Raw genomic sequence first — 6337 nt, forward strand, 5'->3', positions numbered from 1 at the left:
TGTGTCCCCAGCTCTCCACTTCAAAAATGAAACGGTGCATAAATGAAACAAACCAGCTTGTAGAAAAGGTCCATGCATTTGAGAGTTTCTGAATACAAAACAACGTGACAGCTGTGACTGTCTGTTCAGAGTAGATGTGGAACATGTGTCCTTCCCAATAGAATATCCCCCCCCTCTCTCTTTCTGTTTCTCTCTTTCTGACTCTTCTTCTCTCTCTCTCTTTCTCTCTCCCTCGTTTCTCCCTGTCTGTCTCTCTCGTACTCTCTCTGTCTCTCTTTCTCTCTCTCGTTTCTCTCCCTCGCTCTGTCTCTCTCGCGTACTCTCTCTGTCTCTCTTTCTCTCTCTCTTTCTCTCCCTCGCTCTGTCTCTCTCGCGTACTCTCTCTGTCTCTCTTTCTGTCTCTCTTTCTCTCTCTCGTTTCTCTCTCTGTCTCTCTCTCATTTCTCTCTCCACTCCCCCTATGCTGCTGAGTTCTGTTGTCTACGCTCACAAATGGGTGCTGTTCTGTGTGTCGAACCTGTGGCCCTCGGAGCGGCTGTTGCTGACCTTCCTAGTGCCCCCCTGGTTAGGCAACAGAGACAGAGGGTCTGGTCTGATCAAGTACCTGGACATGGGACACACACACCAAGACACACTTAGATGAATAATACATTTAACAAATGCTTATACGTTCTTATAACAAGTTATAAACCATTATACCTGCAGGCTTTTGTTATGAAGGGTTACCCACTTAACTTTAGTGATTTCTTCCTGAGTGAATGTGCAAGACTTAATTTAAGTTGGACCAGTATATTGAGTGAAATTGTGTGAATTTGCCTTCTGATGGTGTGTGATTTGACTGAGCCATCAGGATATTGTGTACTCACACCACATCGTGCAGCTCCAGCCTGGTGTCAGGAGAGGGGTTGATGAGGATGTAAGACAACCTGTTGCCCTGGTCCGTCATCCCATCTGACACAGGAAGTACACACCACAAGACAGGAAATAAACATGACATGTCACAGGAACTCAAATGATACCAATTAAGTTGTTCCTTAGTAATGTTGACAACAAAAGAATAGTGGAGGAAAACACAAAGCTATGAAGAAACAGTTATTTTCCATTAGGCAGGCACAGTGCAGTGCTACATGACCACACATCCACCCCTCAGAACACATCTAACAGTACTCACTGAATCCTGTGGCTGAGAGGCCCAGGTGTTTCATGCGTGTGCGGACCAGAGAGTTGAGCTCCTGTCTCTCAGAGCGTCTGAACAGGGTCAGTCTCTGCTGGCTGATCCTCTCCGCAGCGCGCTTCCTGTGACCCCCTTCGACCCGCTGGGCCCCCGACCCCCCTTCCTGCTCAGCCTTCTGGCCCACTGCATGCTCTTCCGCCGGAGGAGGGGGTGGTCCGAGGAGTGGGAGGAAGAGGAGGGGGGGCTCGGAAGAGGTGGAGTTGCGGTGGGGACCCCTCCGGGACAGCAGGGGCTCTCTGGGCTCTCTGGTGTCCTCGTAGTCCTCCACTGTGATGGACACCTGGGACTGAGAGAGACACACACACAGCTCAGACCAATATCAAGCAGCAGCTGTTTCTATTGTGAGTTGTTATTGAGTGAGTTGAGTTTTTATTCTGGGTGTTGATGTTTTATCACTAAAACATCATGATGATCATTGACTCCTGTACATGATGATCTGTCCAGACAGGTACCTCAGAGACTGGTAACTTTGGGCTTCAGTGCGGTAGATGCCGATGGGGATGTCACCAGTGGAGGAGCACAGTTTCTGGTAGAGTCGACCATAGGTGCGGATCCACAGGTCCTCCTCAGTGATCTTCATCTATGAGACCCCAAACACCCCACCTTCATCATCCTCAGTTCCAGGCAGCTACACTAATGGCCCTTCAACCTCAGTACCAGGCATCTACACTAATGTCCCTTCAACTTCAGTACCAGGCAGCTACACTAACATTACTTCAACATCAGTACCAGGCAGCTACACTAATGTCCCTTCAACCTTAGTACCAGGCAGCTACACTAACGTTCCTTCAACCTCAGTACCAGGCAGCTACACTGTCCCTTCAACCTCAGTACCAGGCAGCTACACTAATGTCCCTTCAACCTCAGTACCAGGCAGCTACACTAACGTTCCTTCAACATCAGTACCAGGCAGCTACACTAACGTCCCTTCAACCTCAGTACCAGGCAGCTACACTAATGTCCCTTCAACCTCAGTACCAGGCAGCTACACTAACGTCCTTCAACCTCAGTACCAGGCATCTACACTAATGTCCCTTCAACTTCAGTACCAGGCAGCTACACTAACATTACTTCAACATCAGTACCAGGCAGCTACACTAATGTCCCTTCAACCTTAGTACCAGGCAGCTACACTAACGTTCCTTCAACCTCAGTACCAGGCAGCTACACTAATGTCCCTTCAACCTCAGTACCAGGCAGCTACACTAATGTCCCTTCAACATCAGTACCAGGCAGCACTAATGTTCCTTAGTACCAGGCAGCTACACTAACGTTCCTTCAACCTCAGTACCAGGCAGCTACACTCAATGTCCCTTCAACATCAGTACCAGGCAGCTACACTAATGTTCCTTCAACCTCAGTACCAGGCAGCTACACTAATGTTCCTTCAACCTCAGTACCAGGCAGCTACACTAACTTTCCTTCAACCTCAGTACCAGGCAGCTACACTAATGTCCCTTCAACCTCAGTACCAGGCAGCTACACTAATGTTCCTTCAACCTCAGTACCAGGCAGCTACACTAATGTTCCTTCAACCTCAGTACCAGGCAGCTACACTAATGTTCCTTCAACCTCAGTACCAGGCATCTACACTAATGTTCCTTCAACCTCAGTACCAGGCATCTACACTAATGTTCCTTCAACCTCAGTACCAGGCAGCTAAACTAATGTTCCTTCAACCTCAGTACCAGGCATCTACACTAATGTTCCTTCAACCTCAGTACCAGGCATCTACACTAATGTTCCTTCAATCTCAGTACCAGGCAGCTACACTAATGTCCCTTCTCTTCAACCTTCAACCTCAGTACCAGGCAGCTACACTAATGTTCCTTCAACCTCAGTACCAGGCAGCTACACTAATGTTCCTTCAACCTCAGTACCAGGCATACCAGGCAGCTACTAACTTTACCTCATGTTCCCTTCAACCTCAGTACCAGGCATCTACACTAATGTTCCTTCAACCTCAGTACCAGGCAATCTAGGCACTAATGTTCCTTCAACCTCAGTACCAGGCAGCTACACTAATGTTCCTTACACAACTTTCTTTCAACTCCTCAGCACAGGCAGCTACACTAATGTCCCTTCAACCTCAGTACCAGGCAGCTACACTAACGTTCCTTCAGCATCAGTACCAGGCAGCTACACTAACTTTCTTTCAACCTCAGTACCAGGCAGCTACACTAATGTCCTTCAACCTCAGTACCAGGCAGCTACACTAATGTTCCTTCTCAGTTCAATCTCAGTACCTACCTAATGTTCCTTCAACCTCAGTACCAGCTACACTAATGTTCCTTCAACCTCAGTACCAGGCATCTACACTAATGTTCCTTCAACCTCAGTACCAGGCAGCTACACTAATGTTCCTTCAACCTCAGTACCAGGCAGCTACACTAATGTTCCTTCAACCTCAGTAACCTCAGTACCAGGCATCTACACTAATGTTCCTTCCTTCAACATCAGTACCAGGCGTCAGCACACCAGGCACTAACTTTCTTTCAACCTCAGTACCAGGCAGCTACACATGTTCCTTCAACCTCAGTACCAGGCAGTCCCTTCAACCTCAGTACCAGGCAGCTACACTAATGTTCCTTCAACCTCAGTACCAGGCAGCTACACTAATGTTCCTTCAACATCAGTACCAGGCAGCTACACTAACTTTCTTTCAACCTCAGTACCAGGCAGCTACACTAATGTCCCTTCAACCTCAGTACCAGGCAGCTACACTAATGTTCCTTCAACTAATAATGTTCCTTCAACCTCAGTACCAGGCAGCTACACTAACTTTCTTTCAACCTCAGTACCAGGCAGCTACACTAATGTCCCTTCAACCTCAGTACCAGGCAGCTACACTAATGTTCCTTCAACCACAGTACCAGGCAGCTACACTAACTTTCTTCAACCTCAGCACCAGGTGGCAGCTACACTAATGTCCCTTTCCTTACACTAACGTTCCTTCAGCATCAGTACCAGGCAGCTACACTAATGTTCCTTCAACCTCAGTACCAGGCAGTCAACGCTCCTTCCAGCATCAGTACCAGGCAGCTACACTACTGTTCCTTCAACCTCAGAACCCAGGCAGCTACACTAACGCTCCTTCAGCATCAGTACCAGGCAGCTACACTAATGTTCCTTCAACCTCAGTACCAGGCAGCTACACTAACGCTCCTTCAGCATCAGTACCAGGCAGCTACACTCAACGCTCCTTCAGCATCAGGCGGTAGCTACACTAATGTTCCTTCAGCATCCCAGTACCAGGCAGCTACACTAACGTTCCTTCAGCATCAGTACCAGGCAGCTACACTAACGCTCCTTCAGCATCAGTACCAGGCAGCTACACTAATGTTCCTTCAACCTCAGTACCAGGCAGCTCCACTAACGCTCCTTCAACATCAGTACCAGGCAGCTACACTAATGTCCCTTCAACCTAATTACCAGGCAGCTTCACCAATAATGTCCCTTCAACCTTATTACCAGGCAGCTACACTAACGCTCCTTCAACATCAGTACCAGGCAGCTACACTAACGTTCCTTCAACGTCAGTACCAGGCAGCTACACTAATGTTCCTTCAACCTCATTACCAGGCAGCGACATAATGTTCCTTCAACCTCAGTACCAGGCAGCTACACTAATGTCCCTTCAACCTTATTACCAGGCAGCTACACTAATGTTCCTTCAACCTCAGCCAGGCAGCTACACTAATGTTCCTTCAACTCAGTACCAGCAGCTACACTAACGCTCCTTCAACATCAGTACTTTCAGGCAGCTACACTAACGTTCCTTCAACGCAGTACCAGGCATCTACACTAACGCCCCTTCAACCTCAGTACCAGGCATCTACATTCAACGCCCCTTCAACCTCAGTACCAGGCATCTACACTAACGCCCCTTCAACCTCAGTATCAGGCATCTACACGTAATGTTCCTTCAACCTCAGTACCAGGCATCTACACTAATGTCCCTTCAACCTCAGTACCAGGCAGCTACAATTAATGACCCTTCAACCTTAGTAAAATCTAAGCAGGGCTGTATACTATACATTATATTGTTGATCATCACATTTCATAGCTTTCTCGATGATAACTATTGAGAACATGAGCAGATGAGTTACTCACAGCACAGAGGAAGCCTGAGCCAGGCATGGAGTCTAGTCCCCAGCAACAGTCTGGTGATGGAAATCATGTAGTCCTTCACAAAGGACTGTTGGGAACACACAACAAACAACAGAGGGTCATTGAAAAGGTAATAGAGGGCAATACAAATATTGTAGACTGAGTTTGAAATGGAGCGTTGCTGTCCTGGGGTGAAGTTAGACTAACCTGATACAGTAGGCACTCAATCAGACATCTGACACTGAACACCTTCCCAGCGGGTAAACTTATGAAGACCAGGGTTGGAGCCCCTCTCTCTCTCTTTCTATCAGATCACCATACACAGGAATAAGAAAACAGGGAGAGAGAGAGACGGAGAGAGACAGACAGGGAGAGGGTGAAAGGGAGAGAGAGACAGGGAGAGAAAGACAGGGAGAGGGTGACAGGGCGAGAGAAAGACAGGGAGAGGGTGACATGGAGAGAGAGAGACAGAGAGAGAAAGACAGGGAGAGGGAGAAAGACAGGGAGAGAAAGACAGGGAGAGGGTGACAGGGAGAGAGAGAGACGGAGACAGGGAGAGTGAGAGATGGAGAGAGAAAGACAGGGAGAGGGAGAGAGACAGGGAGAGAAAGACAGGGAGACGGAGAGAGAAAGACAGGGAGAGGGAGAGAGATAGGGAGAGAGAAACAGGGAGAGGGAGAGAGATAGGGAGAGATGAACAGAGAGAGAGAAAGACAGGGAGAGGGTGACAGGGAGAGAGAAAGACAGGGAGAGGGTGACAGGGAGAGAGAAAGACAGGGAGAAAGACAGACAGGGAGAGGGAGAGAGATAGGGAGAGAGAGAGACAGACAGGGAGAGGGAGATAGATAGGGAGAGAGAAACAGGGAGAGAGAAAGACAGGGAGAGGGAGAGAGATAGGGAGAGATAAACAGGGAGAGAGAAAGACAGGGAGAGGGTGACAGGGAGAGAGAAAGACAGGGAGAAAGAGAGACAGGGAGAGGGAGAGAGAGAGAG

The 6337-nt window shown here is 48.5% G+C and overlaps 1 pseudogene; it reads right to left on the bottom strand.

Moving 5' to 3' along the window:
• Positions 1–337: 337 nt before the first annotated feature.
• LOC124030225 lies at positions 338–5648 on the bottom strand (annotated as a pseudogene).
• Between the last annotated feature and the right edge of the window lie 689 nt (positions 5649–6337).

The sequence above is a fragment of the Oncorhynchus gorbuscha genome, unplaced genomic scaffold, assembly GCF_021184085.1.
Source record: "Oncorhynchus gorbuscha isolate QuinsamMale2020 ecotype Even-year unplaced genomic scaffold, OgorEven_v1.0 Un_scaffold_10014, whole genome shotgun sequence".
In the NCBI taxonomy this organism is placed as follows: Eukaryota; Metazoa; Chordata; class Actinopteri; order Salmoniformes; family Salmonidae; genus Oncorhynchus; species Oncorhynchus gorbuscha.